At 42.6% G+C, this 26135-nt stretch overlaps 1 long non-coding RNA gene across 1 annotated transcript in view; it reads left to right on the forward strand.

Moving 5' to 3' along the window:
- Positions 1-2995: 2995 nt before the first annotated feature.
- Positions 2996-26135, forward strand: part of LOC137842545 (uncharacterized) — a 45674-nt gene continuing 22534 nt past the window's right edge. Inside the window, exon 1 of the long non-coding RNA XR_011089102.1 lies at positions 2996-3447. This is a non-coding gene — a long non-coding RNA (uncharacterized lncRNA). The remainder of the gene's footprint in view (positions 3448-26135) is intronic.

Consider the following 26135-nt stretch of genomic DNA (forward strand, 5'->3'; position numbering starts at 1 on the left):
AACAGGATTCACCACAGCCAGTTGCAGCAAAGTTATTGACTATGTACAGGACAGCTGCGTTTACACTGCACACCTATACAGGCTGGGAGAAAGGCATAAATACCTCCACGTATCTTGTACAACACATGCAGACTTGGTACCAGATTCTGACTCCAGATGCTTCTTCATATGCTTTTGATAGAGAGGCAAGCAGTCAGGACTGAAAGGTCTAAGCTTCTACTGCCAGAAACATGATTTTTTCTCCTAGTGAAAGCTAGCATCTATTTTTAATTTTCTTCTTCCTTTGTAGAAAAGGAGCATTTCTTTGAGTGGAAGAATGATAAATTAGTTCCTCAAAATACACCTTGCTGTGATATAACATACATACATTCCTCTGCCCTACAATACTACTGCATTATGAGTAACCCCAAAATTACTGAATTTAGCACAGGATTCCTTTTCCTCATACCTAGGAGACTCCTAGCCCTCCATCCCTGTTTGTTTATAAACAATACCCTGGAATATCTGGGAAAGTATCAGAATAAGATTTCATCAGGTTTATAATTCTAGAAAGGTTAACAGGTAATTGAATCTCCCAACCTATTTTACCTCAGGGAAGCAGCAGGTACAGAAAGCAAGAATAAGGAGAAGCATCATTTCTTCTGTATATTCCCAGACTTAGAGGAATAAGAATCACAACCATAATCAATTCTCAACTGAAAACTCAGTTCTGCACTATGAGCTGAGACAGATATGGAGACTCACTTTGGGGAAGAAAGAATGCAACAACTTACACCATTAATTGTCACATAGCCACAATCAAATCTTATGTAGTAAAAGAAGAATACTTCTACATATGTTATCTTTCACTACACACTACTAAGAAATTTAGATATGGCATTGCCTCCCTTCAGTGCTATTCTCATCCCACTAAAAGCAAGGAAAAGACAGAAATGCTCAATTTATAGTGCTAGCTGGAAAGACTTTTTCCAGCAAATGCGACAGATCAGTAATAAGTTACTATTATCTGGCTGCATATTCCTACCTGCTGTCTCGTGTAATGTAGAAGGAACGAAAAAGAGGAATCCAAGCAGAGATGAGCAGCATACATGTATAAGAACAGCTTCCTCTAGTCTCCACAAAAGAAAAAAATAAAGTGTCTTAGAGCTGTTTTGTACAAGGAATAGCCACAACATTAAGTGCACATTGCTATGAAGGACACTATAAAGCCAACATGACTTCAAAGTATTAAAAGATCACCTTTGTCAAACCCCTGAAGACATTTAGAAAGAACACATCTCCACTGCTTTGTTAGGAAACAATAGGGTCAGCTACTGCCCAAAGCAGAATCAGCAACAAAAAAAGAAAACAGGCCAAGAGAAAGGCCTGAAGGAAGGCTACAGCACAGGTGCTAAGTCCATCCGAGCAACGTTGCCAAAAACAGGACTAGAGACAAACAACAGGCACACGTACAAGGAGCCTTGCCAAGAGAGCAGTTACCTCCAGCACAAGTCCAAGGTCTAGCCAAGAGGTAGGGCTAGAAACACACATCTAAAACATTGGTCTGGGAATTGGGAAGTCCAGGGTTGACCTTGAATAGGGTTTCTGGGGCCCTGGGAGGGGATGTGGGGATGGAGGTCAGAGGTGAAGCTGATACGGGCCATTAACAGCCTCCTTGTGCACTCAGGGCCTTGATATAGTCACCACAGGACAGGCAGTATTTATGTTCCTCTGGTTTCTGTACACCCTAGAGACAGACACTCAAGACAATTTAGTTTAAACTTAACACCACTGTTTCATATACATGTAAGTAAAGTGATTTAACACACCTCTATTTTCCACCTCACTTTATTTTTTGAACTTCAATCTTCAGACATGAAATTGTCCACAGTAACCTCCCCCCAACCACACTACACAAGAGTCAGTATTGTTATACCACTCTCTTCTCTTGCTTTTTTTTTTTTAAAAAAAAAAAAACAAACAAACAAACAAAAAAAACTTTTCTCCTCTGAGAAAGGCAGAAAAAAAGTCAGCTTCATTATAGTACAGCTGCTGAAGGAGTTCTTCTAGTCCATCCTTGCAAGCCTACAGCACTTTCTTGTCTGAAGGCCATTCCATGCCTCTTAAAATAAGCCACAGCTAATTACAGCTAGCCAAATCCACAGCTTTCACTTCAGCTTACCTTATTACAGGGATGGCATAACAATTTTTCTTGGATTCAGGCAGTAACTCTTACCACAAAACAGCAGTCAGCTTTCCTACTATTCCCTTTTAAGCTAAGCCTTGTCCTCTGCTGGCAATCCAAAAGGAGACAACACTGCCACTTGCTTCAGGTATAATTGACTGAGGATAATTAGCCTTTTAACAAGCTTGTTAACCTCTTCCTTACTTAAGTAGAGTTTGTCCAGTAGAGAAGGTTAAGTACCTAGAAACAGTCAGGACTATAGACCTTCACACATGAACTTGTCATATTCTCTATTATTTTAATTAAAGGTCTGATGGTTGTAAGGCTTTTTGAGAGAAAACTGTCCTGCATGGGGTGTTGTATACATATTAAACTGTTTTAAAGAAAAAAAAAAAAAAAGGCACAGCAAGCAGGACTCTAAGCAAATTAAAACTTAGAGAACAAGTGCAGTACAACAGTCTCACTAACAAAAAGTGAGAGAGCAAAGCAGTATTTTTCAGTATTTTAGGAAAGGGAAAGGCTGCTACAATTTTGTACACTGAAAACCTGCCTATCCCACAGCTTACACATAAGTGGAGTAACAGACGTTCAGACATAATGCACTTCATTTTTAGATTCCCAGTCAGTGCCCATCTCTGTCACCTACAGGAGTGCTGTGTTTCAGAAACAAGAATGTTAGGAAAGAAAAGCAAAAGGGGGGAAGGGGGAAGTGTATGGGTTTAATGTGCTGCAATTATTGCCAATCAAGCAGGCTGCTCCCAGCCCCCTGTTAACTACCGACACTCCCCAGCTTTGAAAATTCAATTGCTCTGCAGGTCAGAGCAATTGAGGGCTGTGCTGTGAGGGCTTGGGGGTGCTACCAGGCTCTTGCAGCCCTGATCAGCTGCTATGAGCCTCACAGGTCCCTTTCTAACCTGGGGCCCGCAGTCCCTGCCCCAGTGCTGCTGTAGGGTGCTGGTCTGTGCCCTGGGGCAGAGCTGCTGGGCCCAGCCCCGTCACTGAGGTGCAACCTGGGCTGGGCCTGGCCCTGGCTCCCCTCCTGGGGCTGATCCCATCCCTGCTCCCGGCCTGGGCCGGCTCCTGGCCCTCAGCATTGCCTGACAGGAACACAGAAAGCTGCACCTCAAGAAAATCCCCAAATATTCACAGTCCTGCTCTGAAAATATTTACTGACCAAGTGTGGAAGTCCTGCTTCAGACAAACAGCTTAGTGGCCTCCCTTTTGTTCCTCAGCACATCTACCGCAATGTGTGCTAACACGAGCTCGCCTTCCCTGTCTGGCAGGTGAGTGACTTTTGGGGGGCTGCCTGTGATGGCCAGCTCTGTGTTAACAGGCTGTGCCTTCTTCCTGAGCCTGGGGATGGAAGGGGAGGCCTCAGAGCTGTGCTCCTGGGTGGGCTGGGAGGCTAAATGCCTCTTTTTTTTGGAAAAGAACAGGAATCTTTGTGCTCTTAAGTCATGGTGTCTTAAGGGCGTGCTTCCCAGAAGAGAGCACAAATCTGACTGGAGCCATTAGAGGTATGAAAGGTAGGATGTAATGGTTTTCTGTATTGATATCACCACTCAAAGAAGGTGGGAAAAAAATCTTTTAATTTCCTTTGCAAAGTTCAAAAGGAAAGTAAGGTGAAAGTAAATAGTCTTTTGTTTTATTCCCACCAGCTCAAGAAAATTTATTTTGCATCTCTCTATAACAGTTCTCTTGGACTCGAATCTTTTTGTTATTGAAGCTTGTGCATTAAAAAAAATGACTTAAAGCATTGTTTTTGAGTCAGTATATATATACTTATTTCCAAAGTGGAACAGATGGGAAGAAAATCATTTATGAAGCAAATCAGGGTGAAAACATAACACAAGCATTTTGATGTTTTCAAAAGTTTTCCCCTAACTATTTTGACCAAAAGTATCCCTTAAATTCAAGGTGAATTGGCAAAGAACTTCAGCATTCCCTGCAGTTCATTGTTGTCTTTATTTTTACTACTGGTCCCTCTCAAATTTAATGAATTTCAAAGATGAAGTCCCTATCCCAGCTCAATCATTGCAAATAGAAATTTTAAGCCCTGAGAGCATTTTCTTCCTCAATCATTAATTAGAAGTGAAAAGAGTAAACAAACAAACATCAACAAAAAACAAGTAATAAATGATCCACAAAAGATAGCAAGAAAAAAACACTTTCAGATAATAAGAAAACTGTCTAAAAGATTATGAAAAGATGTCATTTGTACTGGAAGCCTTTCCATGCTGCAAGTGTGGCAGCATAATTCTTACAGTGTTTTTCCCTTGCTACCTGAGGGATGCTTTTGGTGCTGCCAAGTGTCCTAGTCCTAGCTAGGTATCCTAGATTACTCTCTTTCCTTCAGGAGGGTTTCCTGCAACTCTTCTGTCTTTCATAGGCTTTAAGTATGAACTAAGTGGCAGAGTGGGTGTGACATATTATTTACTAAACTGCTAAATACGGTCTAATTTCTGGATATGTGGAGTGAACAGCACTCTAAAGTTCATCTATTTAACTTTCTCTTCCACCAACTGCATTGCATCTACACTGCTAGCTCATGATTTGTCATATGTTGAATGTCTGAGGTTTTGTCATATAGCCCTAACAGTTGAACCACAGTATTTGTATATGAACATCTAATCTCTTCCCTGATTCTAGGTGTCACAGCTATAGAGGAAATCTTGAATGTGTGCATCCTAATTTTTTAGTAACCAAAAAACAAACAATGTAATGACTGAATGCAATCTTGTGATATTTTTAATGCTTGGGCAATGCAACACTGACTCACTGTAGCCATGTCTAATATCTCCAAACATCCCTGACAAAGCTATTGGCTGGCCAAGATCAGTGCTTAAAAGTTCCAGCTGTTTACGAGGTATTTGTGTGGGGGAAAGTATGTGGCAATAGTTGTTTCTTCTAACTGAAAAATGGTTGAAGAGATTTTCCTACAAATTCCTCAAAATAAGTGAGCAAAACCAACTGTGGGTTGGAAATAAACAAGACCAATTGCTAACAAAAACAATGTTTAGGACAGTAAGACAGAAATCTTTCTGCACCTTCAGCTGTGGAGGTAGCTCTCTGTATAAACTATTACTAGCTGAAGTAAACAGGCTTGCATTGGACTTTCATCCCAAAGCTGCATCTGTGGACCATCTAAGACACTCATTAGTTTGTAATTGTACATTAAAAAGATTTTGCAAAGTTTACATTTGATCACTACTTGTATCATTAGCACAAAGGTTAAAATTTCTAAGGCAAGAAAATGCTTTATAGATTTAATTCTTGCAGATTTGGGCACCCTGCTTTTGTGTAAACTCTACATCACTTTCAGACAGCTCATGGTAAGATCTTTATGCAAGCAACTACCTGGCTCCTTTGACTTAGACTGGCTCCAGATCATCTCTGAAATTGGATTCTAACCTTGTAGAATGCCCTTTTGATTTAGTGGTTGGACTTTAAATGAAGACTACACGACTTCCTAGATCCTCTCTCATCTGACCTGATTTGTCCCTGTTAAAAATCCATCTGTCTACAAGGTTGTCTTGATTATCATTGGGAAGGATGAGAAATGGGACAACCTGGTTCACAGGCTCTTGTGTTCCTTTCAGGTCTGTGTTTTCTTTCTGCTCGGGATAAGGTTTTAGCCCATTCACTTACCTTATAAGTTCACATAAAGCATACAGGAAGCTAGGGAAAACAAGGTGAGCACAATCATTTGTAAATATTTTCAAAGATTTTCAAAAACATTGAGATATCTTAATTGCCTAAAATATTTTCATGGATATTTTAAACAATTCAGTGAGATAGCTTTAAAATTCATACCAGGTTTGCTCATCCATGCCTTTGCATGTTCACTTGGTTTACACTAGCTGTGTATCTTCAAGCTACATATCTCTTACCTCAGTACAAAACAGGTTCTGTACAATGCTTAAGCTTTGAACTACATTATTTGGCATAAAAGATAGACAACAAATTGACATTAATCCTAAGTGGAGTGTTTAACGTGTATTACACTCAACGAAGGGACAAGCACTTTAAGGTGATCTGTTACATTTAATGTGCATTACTACTTCAGGTAGGCAGTGAGAATCTCTTTATGGGGTACAGGGCATTCAAACAACCAAGTGAATAAAAATGCAGATTTCTGACATAACGAATCCAGCATTAAGAAATAGGGAAAAGGGGAAAACTGTTTAATTTGGACTTTCCAAAAGTGCAGACAAAGACGGGAAGGATTTCTCCATTTCAGAAAGAATTTCAGCAAAGTCTGCCCCTTTCCAAGGATCACTGACACCATAGGGATCCACAGTTCATCCTGCGAAGACTGTTGGATGTGCATCATCTTTTGTGTACATCTTTTGGAGAAAAAAAAAAAAAAAAAAAGAGTCCCAGTGTAGAAATAAAGCAGTTTGGCTCAAGAGACCAGCAGGCAGAAAGCCCACAAGCATGTTTATAGCAACAGTTTTTGGCTTGTGTTTATCTAAAGGGTTCCACTTCTGCTTTAATTACTCACATTCTGTATAAATAAGATATATTTAAAATGGGAGACTTCTCCCAGTGTAGAATGCTTTCAAGGGTGATGTAGTTTGTGAAGAAAGAGCATCAAGGAACCAAGGCAGACTGGGAAAAACAGATTATTCCTGAGCAATAATCTAGATCTATGTGCAGTTAGGAAACTTGTGCCAGGTCTTGTTAGCTGTGCAAAGACCCAGAACCAAATTCTTGGGAGTTCCCCAAGGCAATGTAAATTCTAATGAGGTCTGTAATTTCTGGTGGTGTATTTATTACCTATAAGATGTGCAGTCGTAAGATCTCTAGGTGGCTTTTTCCCAGGGCCAGTGTGAGCTGCAGATGCTCTTACCTAAGGCTGTCTTATCTCTGCTTGTGATTTCTTTGTTAGAAATGCATGTGCACACACAGATGGCCTGCATATGGGCTATAAATATTTTATCTCAGGGACACATTCAAGTGGCTATGCATGTGTTAGAGATCTGCTATACAGCAGATTGCTGAGGGAAGTAGAGAATCCTCTAATCATATTTTTGAAGATGAAAGGCAAAATCCAGGAGTAGGAAAGGGAAAGTCCACCAGGGTGCCTTCACAACGCTTGCTGTCCTTACAGCTTCCACCCTAGAGCTCCCATCACAGGCTCCATTTGACTCAGTGTCTTAAAGATGGCTTCAAGTGGCTCTTCCTTCCCCAAAACATGCAGCTGAAGGATGTCTTTTCTCCTGCCTCTTTCAAATTCCTCCAAGATGTGAGGGTGACCTGGGTACAGCCACGCCCCCAGGGCTTTCACAGGCTTATTCCTCACTGACACATGGCACTTTATGATCTGTACATGGAAAGGGCAACTTTACCATAGCCAGCACACCTAAGCTGGATCCAGATTGCAGTGCCAGGCTCCCCTGGTGTTCCTCTGCTCCCCTTGCTGCAAGCACCCCAGGGGTGGGCAGGCTCCCTGTGCTGTGTCAGGATGTGGGGGGCTGCACGGGATGCTGCTACTGACAGGAACAACAGTGTGGGGTGTTCCAGGTACAGACGTGCTTTGCCTCGCTGTTGCTGCACCATGGACTGAGTGGGGGATTCTTTTGGGCAGGGGATTCTTGTGGGGTGTGGGCTGTACCCCATGGCTGCTGCCTTTAGGGCTGCTCTGGTCTTGGATTGGCCTCGCTCCTTGGGCCTGAGCTGCTGCCTTCTCTGGGAGAGGGGAAGAGTGGAGTGGGTTCCCCGGGCAGGGTACAGGGGAAGATTTCCTCCGTGCCCTGCTGTGTGAGTGGAACGATTCATTGTGCAAAGACGCATTTCTTTATGAGTTTAAACAACGCAGGGTAATGGAGCTCTCTCCTTATCTACAGTGCGTAGCAAAAAGGAATAAGTGGCAATGATTATACTGCAGAAAAAAGGAGGAGGTGAGAGCTGTTATTTTCTGGTGGGAATTACTGCTGCTTTCATTTTCATGCAAATGGCATCTCGTTTGAAACTGATGAATTCCCTTGTATTTTCATCAAATATTTTGTAGTAGCCAGTCTTTATTACTCTGATTGTTCAGCCTCTCATTACTGATAATCAGAAAAAAATAATGTATGATATAAATATGCATAGAAATAACACATAACTGGCTTCATTTTTGCTGCCGGCTACCCATTTACTTGTTCCTATGCAAAAGCAAGCACAAATGGATGTGAAACACTACCTAATCAGCATATGTCTGTGAAATCTAATGTGATAATCCACATACAAGTGAATCTAATTTTTCCCTGCTCAATACCACTGTAGGCTGACTGTCTGCTATATAGTATAAATTCCTGGTATCTAGGGAAGGTGCTGTATGAAACCACTGCCTGCTGAGCTCAGACACGCAGAGGGGGCAGCAATACATGGCTGTTTCCCTGACCCAGCTTTCAGCTGGTTCAGAAAAAGTTGAAATGCAACATGGCACTTTGGAAAGATGGAGGGAAAAAGTCTGTTGCTCAACTGGGCTGGTCTTTTTTTTATCAGCAAACTGAGGCAGAGAGAGAAAAAACACCACACTGTGAGTGACCCAGCCCTGCCTTGAGGCTATGAACAGGAGCCCAGTAAAACTGGCATTGAGTGTGGCTGGGAGAGGAGCTTGGAATGGACTTCTGTGGTCAGCCAGGGCGCAGGCACACGGGGGTGGCAGGAGGGAAGGTGAATCAGTGAGCTAGATTGAAGGCAAGTTTACTCTGACTCAGAAAAAGAACTGAAAACAGTTCTTTCTGTTCTAGTCAATATATCAACCTTCTGGAAATGGTGAATGGAAACTTAGAAATAAGGAGCCATGCACAGGGAGTTCGGAGATGCAGCTCAGGCTGATGGAGATGATTGTGTTTGGGCTCCTTGGTTAGTAAGGTGAGTCACTGGGTCACCAGATCCTGCATAGCTGTTTACGTTAATCCTCCTCTATAGATAATGTTCCTTCAGGAGTGTGTCCCCACACACGCAGACATCCCACTTGACAGTCAGTTATGCTAAACAGTCCCATTAAGGAAACAAAATCAGATCTAAGCATGTGACTGATGCCTCTGCAAATGGCTTTAGCAGATGGAAAGCAGAACTTGATATGAAATGCTTTTTTCTGCCCCCTCTTCCTCGTCTTTCATGGCGCAAGCTTGGTATGATTGATGTGCTGCCTAAATGTAATGGGATTTGTCGTCCAGAGTGCATGTGGTGCAGGATGGTAGCCATGTGCTAATGTCATCCAACTTGACCGATCTTTCTCATGTAAATGGTAAGGCTCTGCTGTGAAATGCCTGCAATTCCCTTACCCCTAAGAAGGTCTCACCTTTTGTTGCCTAATCGTCACCTGCCTTTTTGGAGGAAGAATGGTTTATTTTCAGAAGAGAAACAAATAAGTAGTGAGAGAAAACCCATCCTGAGGTCAAAATGGAGTCCCTTAGCTTTTTTTTTTTTTTTTTCCTCTGAAACCTGGTGGTATTGGCATTAGATATATATGTGGTGGTTTTTGATCCTGTAGCTTTTCTCAATTGCCTGAATCTCAAAAATGAGAAAAAAAAATCCAGATGCTGTGTGACTTCCCTGATGCTTGTTCCATGTTCCTTTTTATTTAGATCTAGTCCCTTTGTCCTTTGTCACTGCATTTTCAGCCAACTTACTATGTTGTGCATCTCTTCTTGCCCCTGCCTCTCCTGTTCCCCAGTTATAGTAAAGACTCTGTAATGGCTGCTCACATCATCTACGTTTTTTAAAGAAAAATAAATCAGGAAAGACAAACTGCATTGATAAACTGCAAACTGGAGAGCAGTGGGAGGGATAATGGCACAGACTTCCAAAAAATAAAAGATTGACTTAGCCAAACCTCATCTACTGTTGATTTCAAAGAATGTAAAGCAATTAGTATTTAGAAGTTCATAGAGCTGGTCTCCGTGGTTAATGAGGCTTTGACTCAATGCTATGAATGTGCAAATACATTCAGATAAGATAAGCAACCTGAACTTTTACTTCATAATGATGAGTTTTTGAAGTTGTACTGTAGCAAGTACTGTGAGCAAACATCCTCCTGCTACTAGTTTTGTTCTGAAGTTTTATTTGTCTCATTGCTCCCTGTCTTCAGATCTCCTTTATCTGTGACTTCTTGCCTCCTGGAGAGCAGGACTTCAGGAATGGCAAAACACTTGAGGAAAGATGAAGAGCAATTGGAGGAACCTTGGAGGAAAAAAACAAGAATGATCAAAAGTCTAAAAACAGCCATGACCTTTGGTGTATGGCTGAAAGAATGGTTCCTTAAATGTGAAGGGGGGAACTCTAAGGGAGACATAATATTCTACAAATATATGCTAGCTGCAAAAGATTGCTGTTCTCCATGTACAGTATAAATAAGAATATTTGTTAAAGGCATAAGTCACAGGAAAGGAAATCTTAGGGTTAGTGATTTAAAAAAATGTCCTAAGGAGAGTGAGGCACTGAATAGCCTAGGGGCATGTGGACTTGCTGTCATTGGAAGGCTTTTAGGAACACAAGATTTCCAGTATTTCTTGGAAAATGATGTTAATTAATACCAGTACCAAATCTGTAGGGGAGAAAATCTGAGCCTTTCAAATCAGTGGGATATTATGAAGAACATTCTTATGTGGGTTTCCTCTCCAGCCCCGTCTTAAAAAGAATTTACTATAATAAAAACATTTTAAACAGCAAAAAGTCCTTTAAAATATTGACATATTCCTTTGTGCAAAGACAGTGTTGAATTTTCTTCATCTGTTCGTGAAAATTGTTTTATTTTTTCCTCTGAAATAGATGAGGGTTTTATCCCAAGGGGAAATGTGAGTATTTTCTTTCCAGTTCTTCATACTTAGAACAGCAATAGAATCAAAAAATTCTTGTATCTTTTTTTTTTTTTTTTTTTTTGTGCTGGTTAATAAAAATCAGTGTTTAACTGAAGAGAAAAGGTCCTTCATCCTATCACATGCTGGTCATTTTCATCCAGCAAATCCAGCCTTGGGCCTTAAGGGGGCTTTGCTGATATGAGCAGTTCCAGTGGCTGCTGCTGTGAGCCTGCAGATGTCAATGAGCTGCTGACAAAGTTCCACCAAGATGTCAATTGGCTTGAGATGGTCTGAAATTCCCTGGGGCTAAGAGAAGGGAGAAGTACTCCTCCTTCCTCCAGGCTTGTCTGTCTGTTAGCCTGACCATAGTGCTAGCTCCAAACATCACTGCTGGAGCTGTGGAACTCTGAGCCTGGTGGCCTTTGGGGCTGAAGTGCCTGATGGGCATGCTCTGAGAACGGGCTTAGGCCCAAACTGCATGCCTCTGCCTCCTGTGGGCAGAGCTGTTAAGTGATCTCTGTCATAAAAAGTGTTAGTCATGGATGGTTGATGGATCTTATATAAAACATTTTTAAATATCTGTATTGATTGCTTTTAAATCCTCCTGAGCTGAGACTTACTGATGCACTGGAAAGTCAGCCAGCAGCTATCTGCTGCAGGGGAGAAGCAGTGAAGTTGCTCGTTTGCTTGTTTGCTTTTGTGCTACGAAATCAGATGTACTGAGTTGTTTTCATCTGAGGTCCTCAAAGCAAGGAAGAAAGTGTTGTAAAGTATTCACAGAATCATAGGATTGTTTGGGCTCTTAATCATGAATGAGGTTAGTGAGAGCAAGTTCTGCTCTGCAGCATTGGAGTATGCAAAGAATAGGGTAACTCCACATAGGCATCTTCCTTTAATGTCCACTCTGAGGACGCTGTTTCTGAATCCTTGTCCTCCAGACAGTTTGGGGTACACCCCACTGTTGTTGGGACAAGTGAGTGGTGTTTATGCTGGAGAAGGAGAGCCCTAGGCAGCGGCTGGGCAAAGGAGGAGCTGCCTCCAGCCGCGAGCAGGGCTGCTGAGCTGCTGGCAGGGGGGTCTTCGACCATCTCCTCCTGTCAGCTCCCACATGGCTCCAAGTCCAGATGCAGTTTACTGTGGCTGTTGCCTATTGCTCTGTGGCAGAAAGCCAGCTGCTGAATTAGCTACAACGTAAAGAAATGGCATTTGGCTGCCCAGTGTTCATGTGGTGGTGCATGAACTACAGGCCCCGGCCTGGAGCTGGAACCCAGCGTCTGGCGTCAACTTTCTGATGAGAGCAGAGTGCGCAGAGAAAAACAGATCAAGTATTTCGAATCTACCCCGTGAAGGGAAAACATTATCTGCCTGACCATGGCAAAGAGGCTCTAAGGATGTAACCCTTGGCAAAGCAAGCTATGTTCGTGCGTGGTCTTGATGAAGTACTTAGGTTCAATTAGAGTCGTGGGCAATGCTGGAGGCCAAAGTGGTGTGCGGATCCAAATTTTACAAATCATCCTAGGGATCATTTCTGGGATGGGCATGGGCAAGACCATGACACTAATTATTTCTGACCTTTAGAGAAAAAGAAATTGAAATCTAGCTGTGGAAATAGTGTAACATCTGAAACTTGGCCCGCCCTGTTGCTAAAATTCATTTTATTGCGGGCTTCAAAGAAAGTGGTGCTGGCTGCTGGATGATAGGCCTTCAGATACTGCAATCCAAACATGAAAGAAGGGCTGGTCCATTTCCTGTAGAAATGGCTTTGGTTTTTGTTCAGCTGGTGAACATGCCTTGCTTCAGTCGGGGCAGCTGGGATGAGGGGCAGCCTCATGCTGAGAAGAACACAGACATCGACTGACTGCCACGGTGCTGCTGGAGGACCTCGGAAAAAAGGCTGGAAAGGACTTTCAGGGTCATGTCTTGGCTCTGCCTCTCAGGCAACCACATGGCAATGGCATTTGTAAGTGCATCAAGATGAATTGTTTCAAGTCAAGACCGAGTCCCGCTGCTGCTGGGAGGAGGCTGTTCCACAACCTCATTTCTGTGGTGGTTAAAATCCTTCTCATTTCCATCCTTATCATATTACAGACCTGCTTATGGCCATTTATTAATGAAAGCTGTGAGCAAGGCCGTTAAACTTTTACATCAAGATGTTCTTATGCCAACAGCCCTTTTTTACCTTGTTTTCTTCCTTCCTAACATTCATATTCATGAATGCCACTCCAAATATTATGCCAGCATGTTGTGTTGCCAAACAGCATGCTATGGTAGAGAGTTGGATTAATGGGAAGCCAACCCCTTTTCCCTGTCTTTTCATCTGAAAGTCTTTTAACCCTCTCCTAGAATTCCCTAAATTTTCTTTCTTTTTCTTTCCATGGAGCATCTCCATCATGTTCTTTTAGCACTTGTTTGCCAAACCAAACTCCCCCAGTGCAAAGTCACTTGTTTGCACCCTTTTCTCGATTCACCTTCCAGACTCCTCTGGGGTGGGTGATACCTTTTCTCTGTAAGATGGTCTGCTCAGTAATGAATTTTGGGGTTGGAAATATGGCTAGAAGGGACAACTATTTTTTTTTTTCCAAAGCATCTTTTACAAAATCTAGCAGATTTTTCCAAGCTGTGCATTTCAAAACTGGAATATTCCTTTGGCACCAAAGGTAGGATCTTATGATGTTTTCTGCCAGCTTTGGTCTCTTGACACATTCTGGAGTTCACTGCCATGGATTTACTTCTAGAGCCCTTGCCCTCTCTTAAATCAATTTGGAATAGTTTTCCTTCTAAGCTTGAGGGAAAATTGCTTTATTGTTTCTAGTTTCAAATCTTATGTGTAATCCCCAGAATATCCTATGGATATCCTGGAGTTTCTCTGAATAAAGTGTTTTCTTTTTGATGATTTTCTTAGAAACGCAGATGCTTTCTCAGTATTTCTCTGAGGTATTCCCTCCAATATTTGATTATCCTTGTTAAGGAGGGCGCCATGCTTCTGCTATAGGCCTTTATTAATAAAAGTATGTTATTCATAAGGAGAAATTCCAAATGCCAGAACATTCCTATATAGTAGAAGATCCATTTGCTTTTGGCTACGTTTTCAGAGACAGATAGAAATTGAGAAGAATGAGTGTGATCCATGCTCACGGAGTGGGGGCGGGAGCAGGATGCTTTATTTTATGGCACCACATCGTAAAAGCCCTTCTATCCATCCACATCTGCCACCTCCTTGTGAGCCTGCGTGCAGGAAACCTCTGCCCCATGCCAGAGTGGGAGGCATGTCCATGGGGAAGGGAAGGGAGAGAGCAGTCTGGTGTCATCTGTGCCCGCCCCACTGCCGTGGAATAGAGGAGATATGGGTAGGGAACGGGTGACAGAGGGGAGTAGCAGGACCTGGTGGTAAAAGACTAGTGTCAGATGCTTCTGATGCTGTAGTGCTGCCAGCACCTCTCTGTTTCTTACGGCATACAGCTGGACTTGTGGTACTGCTGTGGCATCCTTGCACAACTGTTACTGTGCAGTCTGCACACCATATTGCAGAGCTGCGGAAATCAGATCCAAAATCTGTTAAAGCTTATGAGTGATCGTCCTTGGGAGCCCCTCAGCTGCCTAAAGGTTACTCTCACTGCTCGGTCTCTGCTGCAAGATTCAGGGACATACTGTCTTACTTGTTCTGATCCTGGCCTGGGTTGGTTGTGCAAATATTAACATTGGCTTTTCCCTTTCTCAGCCTGCCTCATATGGTAAGAGACCACATGTATGAATAATGTGACAGGCATTTCTTTTGGTGGGGTTGGAAAATGCAACTTTCCTAGAGTTAGATCCGGAATTGGCAAGAGTCGCTGCTGCCACTCAGTTTTTGGCCTCAGCAGAAGGAGCAGCAACCCCTTTTCATTAGCAGGCATCTGGGGCAGATGAAAGGCCTGCTGAAGTCGATGGGCACCAGAGAATTGCATCTGACAATGCAATTGCAGCGAGTAACAAGGCACTCGCTGCTGAGCAAGAGGTTCCCTCTGAGGGCAGAGCAGCCACTGGGATGCTCTTGGCCACGTGTGCTTTGGGCAGACTTTGGTGGCTTTTCGGAGGTGGCCGTGATGTGGCTGATCGTGGCAGGCAGCACGGCAGCCAGGGTCCTGCTAAGCTGGAGAGGGCTACACCTTTCTGGGTGTTAGCCCGACAAGAGGGGACTGCCATGGCCACACCAATTAAAAACTTTGGCAAAGTGGAAACATGGTTGATTAATACTATTTAAAAAGGGGGCGAAAAGCATAGGACTTCTGTGTTCAGGGTTATGGAACAAATCAATATATTAACCCACATCTAATTGCTACCCTCTTTTTACAGGCTAGTTAGAGCTTATTGAAAATAAAATTAAAACAGCTTTGATTTTGGCTCAAACATAAAGCTAAAATACTGAAATAGCATGAAAAGACATTTTTTTTAATAGTAATTTCTGACCGCATGAAAATAAGGAAGTACTACAAATCTTTCAAGAAAGTTGACTTTATGAGATTTCCAGCAACATTTCCAGATTAAACAGATTTGGCTCAGAGTTTAAACTCTTTTAGGCTCATCTGAACCAAACACGTTTTCTGAGATTTATGTCAGTCCGGACTCCACTCCCTTATAGGAGTTTCACTGCAGATTTTTGAAAGCTCTATTTATGGGTATATTTAGGGGAACTGTGCAAATCATGCAGGAGGTAGGCTGAATCTCAAAAACCTGGATTCTGCTTTCAGCAGCAAACCTAGGATCACCGACCAGTTCAATAAGGGTCTAACAAACTCTGGACAGACTTCTGTGGAAAAGGGGTCCAGGTTGGATTTTCATTTTGACTTTACTCTGTTTAGAGGAGAGGGAGTCTTGAGGAATGAGAGTACTGCTGTACAATTTCTTGCTGTCCCGCAGGCTGCTTTGATTTTATGCTGGCTGTCTAAAAGTTATTAGGTATTCAGTTGCTACCGATTTTAACGAGAGGTAAGGAAAACCTGGTGAGGGTCAGCTTGTTGCTTTGAGCTGGCTGAATACTGATTTGTGATCAGAGTTGAAGCTGGGCTTTGCTGAGCCTGCTGGGACCAACTTAAGAGAGCATCTGCAGTCTGCATTAGAGTTTCTGTGCACAGAGACACTATTTTAGATTAAGGCTGATCAACAAGGCTGTGAAATGATCTAGCGTTTAGGAATAAGGCTAAGGGAATTCAAGCTGGGGTAAGATACCTCCTCTGCCGGAGGTGTGCATGCAGCGCTACGTATACAGTGTGTGTGCAGTATATCACCTTGGTACACCAGGGTAGTGGTAAAGGTTGGGAAGAGCTTCCCTCCCACTAGGATTAGTAGGGCCGTTGAAGGATTTGGGTATTGTTCTGAAGAAAAATCACTTGAATTCATGCTAGCTGTTACAGGGAGATTTATTTTTTTTTTGTGGTTATTTGAATCTTGGTGATATGCAGGGTTCGGAATCATCACGTTTTCTCTAGGAAATCAAAATGCTTTTACTTTTATGGCTACTGTACTTCTGTGTCTCAGCTATCTACAAATTCATTTGGATGTTAATGTGCTGAGGTCCCATTATGTAACGGATGCATTTTGCTCCCCGAATGTAGAGTTCAGCATCCATTTTGTTCTTTGAGCAATTTTCGGGACTACAACAAAGGAGATGAAAACACTGGGTTTCTTATGACTACTGATCTTCCTCTGCTTCCTTTCATGCTACCCTTTACAAGAGTCAGCTGAAACTGGACAGTACGTTTTGCTCATTTTGTGAGAAGAAAGATAAATGAAGGCGCTAACAATTTAAAACAGCAAATCCTTGTGAAATGCAACTGCCCTGATCCACAGAAGGCTTTTACTGTAGTGCCCATCTTATGCTTACCAGATTGGTAGCTTGGGCTTTTATTTATCTTTAGGAACAAACTAGATTTATAGAGGAGATTTGGCAAAGATGTTACCCATAATAAAATCTAATCACTTTGGATATTTTTAGTATAACGAGATCCATACTGCTCCTTTCAGAAAGATCTTTGGGCTCCCAATGGGGAGGATGTTTACAGCTCTGGACCTTCAAGACTTTAACTTGATTATTTGCAGGCAGCAGAGTCGGCTTGCTTGTATAACAGAACAACAATTGTGTAATCACCACTGTTAAGTGAAAAGTCACATGATGGGAGTTTTGTTTAAACTCAGCTGCTTCTTGTTTCTTGCTGGGTTGCCGTTCTCGGGTGCGCACCCTCAAGGACAGTGAGTTCAGTAATGTGAAACAGCATTTCTTCTTTGGTTTTTCATGCTTTTTAACTTCGTTACGGCTTTCAAAACTTCCCAGGGAAATAGCTTCCAGTACTAGTTATCTGGACTAATTACATGTTTCGGCATGGGATGGGTTTGGCGTTAATGGGTCAACAAGGGCTTTCCTAGTGACTCTGTTTGTCCTCAAGCATGAACAGCTTCCCACAGATCTGTTTGCACACTTCAGCTTTTAATGGGCCACAGGGACTCAGTGCTCTCAGGAACATTGTGGATGTAACACAGAGGACTGAACGGATGGAGGACCAGAGGCAGCTGTCACAAGCAAACATATGTATATGTATATGCAAAAGCGGATTTCCTAGAGAGGAAAAAAGAAGTCAGAATGGTCCTTAGGAATTGGGAACGTGACAGTTTCCACTCCAGGGTCAGAGGATTTGAACGGAGCAATGACTGTACTCAGATCCCCCCAAATTGTAACGCCTATCCTTTGCGCTATGCCAGTTCTTATATAAGTTGTTCTTGCAAACTCCAGATCTTATGGAAATAATGGGGGGAAAAATAATTCATTCTACATAAAAAAAAAAAAATGGGGTAAAAATAATCTCCTGTAGCAGGGATTTCCTATCTGACTCTTTGAAGCAGTAGTAAAAGCCATTGTTTGGGACATAATTTGAGAGATGGTCATCAAAAGCGGAATGAAATATGGTTTGTCTCAATTGTGTAAGGGTGAAAACACCAGAAGTTTACATATTTGGGATTCAAAAGTATTTGTTATCTAACCTGTGCCTCCTTTTTACTTCTCTCCTAGATCTAAAGTCCTGTTCTTCCTTCTGTTTCCTCACTTTCCTCCTCTTACTACTTGCACTGTACTGCCCAGGGCCTGGAGGAGCTCCCTTGCCCCACACACCAATGCTCCTGTTAAGTGTCAGCGAGTCCTCCTTTTTTTCCTGCTCTCTTCTGTACTTTTAGTGTTATTTCTGACAGACCTGTTAGAGTATTTAATTTCTTTATTCAAAGTACCCTAAACTGTATGAGGAGAGTTCAGACTGTATGGAGATTGGTCTTACTCTGACTGAGGCACAGCAGCAGTTGCCCTGGGGTCTCTGTCGATAATAAATGAGAGTAGGTGACCTACTGGCACCAGCAGAAACCTTACCTCCTGAGAGGTACAAATCCCCTCGTGAAGAGTTTGAAGCTCCTGAGCTTGGCCCTTTTCCTAGAGACAGGTTTAGCCTGAGAAGGCTAACTGAATCACAGATTATGCCCTGCATGCGACTGCTCTGGCATCTCAGCACGGTAGAAGTACCACGCCGCGCGGACACATCATTCCCTTTGTTACTGACACTGCATGACTACAACTGCAAATATTTTCCACAGTTGCTCTGCCTTTCTCCATGTGGCTGTTACGTTTTTGGAGTGATGACGATAGCTACGTGTTAAGCATGTCTATACTTTAACCTTTGCTATAAGCTGGTTTTGATTTTCCTTAATATAAAGCAAGTGGGGGACAATGGATCATGTTGTGCCTGATGAAAATTTCTGAGCAAATGGTTTAAAGTCCCCTGTGCACTATCCTTGCCAGGGTTACTTCAATGTAACCACAGAAGAAGGCTGAATCGGCCAGCAGTTTGAGCAACAGGTAGTGTCTGAATCCAGCTGTTGATGGGAAAGATGTTTTTCCCCTCTTCCCAAATCTTTTCCTGTAGCTCAGCCTCCACAGGGATGACTATGGAGGCAGTATTACATTGCAAGGACATGTGTCTTGTTCTCTGACAGTTTTCCATGACTTCATAATTTATAGCAGAATAAACCAAGAATCGTATGTCGCATTGCTCCTGGAGCGGGCAAGGCACCACAGCTGCTGCCCTGAGAGGCAGGACGAAATCTGATTTCAGAAGCCATTTTGGAAAGAGAGGATTACTGAGTATTGTTTATGTTGAAAGAAGCAAAGTCAGTATCAAACTGACGGAAAGCCATTTATAACTGCAAAAATACTAAATACAAATTGCTATTTGATGTGTTTGAGAGGCTTTACCTCTGCTCCATGATTTCTTTCTAATGTCAGAGGGATGGTATTTAATGGAATAGGGCAGCCAAGGTCAAGTTGAGGCATGGATTTAATTCCTTACCTCTATAAACAAAAATCACATTCCTTGCTAAACTTCGCATGACGAGAGGGAAGAGATGCAGACAGGGATTTAAGCATTGCACTCTGTTTATATTTAAAAAAGGATGGAAAAAGTTCATAAAGGTGATAACCAGTTTCTCCCTGGAAATAGAAGGACAAATAACCTCAGACCGAGAAGCCGCAAGCTTGACGTTGGACGGTCTGTGGACCTGTTGGATCCCCAACATTCACTTTTTGGCTTCTTCCATCAGCCTTGACTGATGTGCCTCCCCAAAGTGTTAGCAGCCCAGGACTGAAGGTGCTGCAATGTTTTGGTGCAGCTGGGGCTCAGATTTGATTAGTGCAGGTAGGTACCACATATCCTAGCCACTCTTTTGTCAGCTATGTTTATCAAACCTGGAGACATGGAAAACAGCTGTATTCTTGGTGTTGAATAGCTAGGTGGCCATTCTGCACCTAGATCACTTTCTTCTTTTTAACCCTTGACTAATCTGTCACACTTCAGGAAGTGAGAAGGGCTCCCTGAGAACTGGGAGGTTTGAGCCATCTCAGGATTTTTCAGTGCAGGGAGCTTTCCATTATGGAGCTTGCTTGGCTGCTGTGCTCCCTCCAGATATATTCCAGCTGCTTCCCACTTCTCAGCTGATGCAGACTCTTGATATATTCATAGTTAGGTAAAAAGCCAGCAAATCCTTCTCCTTCTTCCCTCCCCTCTCCTCACACACATACAACTGACAGGAAAATAAGCACTACTATTTCATCTTTAAAATCAGAGGGGGGACATGGTTTCCCTGTGAAGTAGTGGAAACATTGACATCATGTTTGGAACAGCTGTTTTTTCCCCTTTCCTGTTCTAATTGCACCGAGTTTTTAAAGCCAAGGAATAAAATCTTCCCCTCTGGAGTGCAAGAAGGTTCCCCATAGGCTACTGTTTGTCTGGGCTTGGGATGACTCACGCTGTTCCTTTTGCAATTCATTGACAAATTACTAGAACCAGGGGCTGGGAACTTCAATGGCGGGGGAGAGAGCAAGGAGTTCAAGACAGTTGGTGATAGAAAATGAAGAGGAATTATTTATAGAAAGTTCAATGGCTGGGTCCTTATTTCTGTGTTATATTCTTTCTTTCCACTTTAAAGGAAACGGCTGCTATAGCAGGAGTGACTCACTCAACACGTGTTGCCAGCAATGTGGGTTTGCCATTTACTTATGTTAACCTTTTATCACAGCATGGTGAAAGTGCGTGGGTCCAGATAAGACCACAGATGTGAAGGCAGAGGGAAACAGCAGGGGGTGGGAAAAACATAATTTTATAGTCAAACATCAGTGCTGGGTGTCTGCACTGAGAAGAAGCTCCCTGATGGCTGACCTGACCTGCAGTAGTACTGAGAGGTTTGTCCTCTGTAGCAGTGCCCATGTTACAACCTGTGCTGACTTTGGAAACCTAGGCTTTGGGATTCTGTATCTCAACAAAGCAGAGGAAACTCCACCAGACGAGCCAGGTACACACTGTCAGCTTGCTCTTTGCTAAATGTTTTTCTTCCTGCAACACAACCTGTTTGTGCTGGCACCTGCTTCCCAGCTCTGCAGAGCTCCTCACAGATCCCCAGAGGTTCCAACTCTTCCACTGGGAAGCCTTATGCTAACAGAGGGGAGAGGAGAAACAGAGGAGATTGCAAGGAAGATGAGGAAGAGATTTTTCTGGTTTCCCTTCTTTCCATGAAATTGTCCATGAAATACAGGAAAGAGCAGTAAAGGGGGTGAATAAGGTACGATGTCTGCTCAGTCAGTCTGTGGGGAAGCCCAAAGGCAGCAAAAGGAGCCAGAGCTCAGCAAAGAAAGAAAATAGGACACTGTTCTCCATGGGAATGGTGTTAAGCTGAGGCAGGGGAAGTTTAGGCTGGACATGAGGAAGAGGTTCTTCACCAAGAGGGTGGTCGCACACTGGAACAGGCTCCCCAGGGACGTAGTCACTGCACCAAGCCTGTCTGAATTTAAGAAGCGTTTGGACTGTTCACTTAGTCACATGGTCTAAACTTTTGGGCAGACCTGTGCGGTGCCAGGAGTTGGACTTGATCCTTATGGGTCCCTTCCAACTCAGGATATCCTATGCTTCTATGATTGTATGAAATCCATCTGATTTTGCTTCTAGTCTCTTGCCTGTTACACTTGCAGGTTACATTCTCATTTTCACTGTTCTGAAGTACCTGCAGACAGCATGTTCTAGACTCGGCAGTACCGGTGCTAAGCCTAAACTAGTCCTGATGCTGCAGGATCCCAGTCAAACCAGTCCCAGCAAAAATCTTCCAGCAGTGGCTACAAGCTGTTTGGCAAGAAGAGCTGGCTGCTGACTGATGGTCCACTAACCATTTGAAATAGTACAAGTCTCATGAAAACACTTGCGATTGGTACATCTGCACTGCTAAATGAAAGAAGTCTGAAAATTAGGGAGGTCAGTCAAGCAAGGACCGTTGGTTGTCTGTGCTTCTTTAGGTCTCTTAGTCCAAATGGACTCTGCATTCCAGCAAGCTGAAAATGGTGCAGAGATGAATGTTTCTGCACCATGTGAGGGCAGTGATGTGATTGCAGTGACATATCCTACAGAAAAACACCTGATAAGCTTTTTTGGTCTCTAGAGTCATCAGTGTTACTTTATAGCTTAGATTTTAAGCACATCAGCATCATGCGTGGCACCAACCCCTCTGTTTTAGACAAAACGAGGAGACGTGTAAGCAGTACACAGTTTTAATCCTTGTGTCCAACACATCCAAAGTTTGGGATTGTTTTTCTTTGGATTGATGGAATGGAAATTTGAATGTTCCTTTGACCGTGCCTTAGGAAAGTCTAAAGTGAGGGACTGTAAATAGTTTGAGCTGACATTTCAGCTTGGAAGTTAGGGGAAGGAATGAAGAGAAGCGGCCAGCATTAACGCTCACTTGAATCTTGACGGGAAATTTAACATTAAAGACTTTTTTTTTTTTTCTCTACTGATATTGTAGTTTCTAAAGCCATATGATCTGAAAATGTACTTTTAACAAAAAACTACATGCCAACCTCTTTTCTTACCCCATCTCTCCATTTCTTTCATGTCCTTGAATTCCCTACAATAATCCCTGGATACGGATTGGAAACGAAGCTAGTTACTGCGGATACCACCCTGGCCCAGAAAGATGGAGTGATTTCGTAACAAAGCCTGACATGCCAAACTTGGTGTCTGCAGTTAGGAGCGGTCCTCATTGCAGTTTTGTGTGCTAGCCTGGAGTTTGTAATTAAATCTGATAGAGTGGTCACTCACGGTACCCTGTTGTGGTAGCTGGTGTTGCTCCGTGCTTTTGGGGTAGCATCCTGAACAGCCTCTGCATAAGATGTTTATTATAAAAACCTCTAAAGCTGAGTGCTCTGAGGTGAACGAGGCAGGATGAGTGTCTGAGAAAGTTCACTAGGAATGGAAAGTGGGAGAGTTGCCTACAGACCTCTTCCTTTGCATTCCCTTTCACTGCAGTATTATAAACAATCAGTACAATTTTTAGGCTTTTGGTAGTTCTGGGAGATATTATCCTCGTTTTGTGCATAAGGCCTTGGATGATCCTTCTGTCTAGAGAGGTGCTGTCCTCAGCTGGGAAGCATTTGATTGAGCCAGGCTAGCAGAGAAGTGCCTTTGGGGAGTTAGTAAAGCTGGCAGCCAATAAAAGGAAATGTTTCATCATGTGTCTTTAGAAAATCACACTGCTTTTTCTGGTCTTTGTGCTCTTGTACAGTGGGTGAGCCCTGCTTAGCTCTCGTTCGGAGTTGCTTCAGATTGCTATGACAGAATCACTGTGTGCTCTCACTTGTTTACTACATTCTCGTTCAGTGCTTTTCTTTTAATTCCTGTTATAATAAGCCCATTTTCAATGGAAAGTGACAGTTTTGCAGCCAAAGCTTTTTCAGTCATTCTACTGCTTGGAAGTCATGGAGGGGCAGTGTAATTTCGGTTGTGACACAGCGGCTGGGAGATCCAACTGCATCATGAACAGACAGTTGTAATTAACCTAGCTGTAATCCAATTAGTTAGTGGTATCCAGGCTGAAAAGCTGTAATGGTGACAGCCGTAACATCCTGCCTGGTAGCCTGAATACATATTTTACAACTGAAATGAATTTCACTGAGGTTTTTTGCAGTATGACTGTGTGCTGTTTTCACACTTGCTAAATGTGTCCTTTAAAGCTCCCTGTGCTTCTTTGCAGAGCAGCGTTCTGAACAGCCTCTGCAGAAGACTTTTATTATACTCTAGGTGGCAACAGCTTCAACAAGTCCCAAATGATGGTACCTGCTTCAGCCAGGACTAAAATGTTGTGCTCTGTAGCTGTATTCCGTCACACCCTCCCTACTTGCAATGTACTTGTCTGCCAAAGGTGCAGAGGCAGCAGATGAGGTATCTCTGGCCATAGGATGCTCAGATCATGCTTTCTGCTGCCAATTTTTGATTTCTATTGATAAGTACAAATACAAGAAACTTTCAAGTGAAATTCTGGCTTCAAGGAAAAAGCAATTTAAAACATTGCACTGACATGAGTGGAGCAAGGCTTTTAGGTATTTTCACCTCATTTTCCTTTATTAAACCCAAGTAGTATGTCAGGAGTTCTGAAGTCAGGGGAGCTGTGCTCATTTATGCTTGCAAGCAACCGATTCACATTTTCTGCTAGTTAAAATCCCCGTAAAGTTTATGTGGAGATATTTCCTTGCGTTATTTTCCTCTAGGCTGTCTCCTTCTCATGCACTTTGTTATCCAACTCTTTATCATCAATGTTTTTCTTTTATCTTTTTTCCCGGTTAGTTCAAAGCAGCCTTTATTCCCAAGATATATACATTTCTCCAGTTTACGTGACTTTTGGCCCTGCAAGAAAAGCTCTGTTTTTTTTAACTTTCATTATACAGTTGATGTTTTTATTAATGAAAATAAGTGTAGACTCAACATGTTGATGGTGCTTCTAAAAAATGATGTGACATAATCCCATAACTGAATACTTTTGACATACATACCTTTATTTCAGGTAATTCTAGACTCTTAAAAAGAAAAAAAAAAAAAAAAAAGGCTATTCTTGCTACGTTGTAGTGCAATGGAATGATAAGCTCCACAGTAGCTTCCTCTTGAATGTTAATGATGTGCTGCTTGTAAGTCTTTCAGTGCCAGAGTCCAGTGCTGCCCTAGCAGCTCATCTATCATAGATCCATGAATTCAGTGAAGGGTTTTATTTTTGAGTTTATTTCAGCAAACAAAACTGTTACTACATCTCTCATGAAACAAGCGTACTGAGTGCTCTCAGCCCCATGGGCAGTAAGTTCACTCCTGCCTTAATTTTCCCTTTTGAAGTAAAAACGTGTTCCACCTGTTTTTTTTGGAGGTGAGAGACTGTTTGTTTTTTTTGTTTGTTTGTTTGGTTGGTTGGTTTTTTAATACTCCTGAGACATGTTTCTGCCATCCTGGAAATAAAAGGTGTTTTCCCTGAGTCCAGAGGTTGTCTTCCTGAAGTCTTAGCATACCAGGAACATTAGCATTGCCTTGGAACCAGGCTGACACAAAATAAGACATTAACAAGGCTCTGGAATCTAAGGTGTTAGAGGATGGGGATTATTCCCATTATGGAAGAGGAGGATCAGACCAGACAGATATTGTAAAGTCATAATATATTACTAAATGGGACTGATATGATAATGAAAATATCAGTTGTTGGCTCTTGCAGACTTCTGTATGCTGTTGTACCTGGAACCTATATCCACAGGGTGAGACGTGCAGCTGTGAAATGGTTGTGCTGTTCTTCAGGAAGAAGTGCTGTAGGCTGGATTGAAGTGTCCTCTTTCCTCATTCTGACCTACAAGCTACCCTAAAAATGACGGTCACTTTGACTTCTGAAGTCAAAAACAAAGTTTTGACACGGTTGCTCTCTTTGGAGAAGACCAGCTATAGAAGAAAACTCAGTAAAATCTTTGGCATCCCGGAAACTGCAGTTGTATCTGCACTTTGCAGTGTTGTGTAAAGTACTAGCTCTCGTCGAGCTTGCACATCCTCACTGGCACAAAACAAGCAGCAGGCTAGTGAGGGTTTGAGGGTTTATTTTCTTCCCAGCCCACGGCCCAGCTCCCAGCACAGCTTGGGTTGGTGCTACGTGTAGGTAGCTGTGATGGTTGCCTTCACCACAGTAACATCTCATATATGAGGACTTCACTCTCATGACTCTCGTTGACCTTAATAAAGTTAGTGGTCTTAACTGTACCTGTAGGGAGTGATGCTACAGAGAAAAATGAATTAGCTTAAATCTAGGCTATGAATATACAACTGAGTGGGCTCATACAAGAAAGAAAAAAATAAAACTGGTGGGCTGAAGGGAGCTGGGGGGGGTTGGCAGCTACTGGATGGGAATAAATTAACAAGAGCTTAATATTTAAGAACATACAGGCATCTACCTGGAGAAAAAAAAAAAACAAAAAAAAACCCACTGTCTTTAGAAATTAAGTTCTGCATACTTCTGTGGGAGAAAAAACAAAAAAAAAACAAGCAAAAAAACACCCTTGTTTAAGCCGACCAAGTGGAAGAGCTTTGGAGTTTGCCCTGTAGAAAACACCAACCCAGCTGAATTCTTTCTGCACAAGAGAAAGCTTGGTGCAAACAAGGGGTCATGAAAATACCCACTCCATCTGTGACCTGACGTGCTCTCTGCATGCCACAAGGTATTTCGAAATGCCATAAATACAAGAAGTATCTGACAAAAAAGATCTTTCTGTAAAACAATGCAAGCCTTGGATGTTGCTAATTCAAAGGGGATATGTAAATGCTCAGGCA

Source organism: Anas acuta, chromosome 20 (genome assembly GCF_963932015.1).
Source record: "Anas acuta chromosome 20, bAnaAcu1.1, whole genome shotgun sequence".
In the NCBI taxonomy this organism is placed as follows: domain Eukaryota; kingdom Metazoa; phylum Chordata; class Aves; order Anseriformes; family Anatidae; genus Anas; species Anas acuta.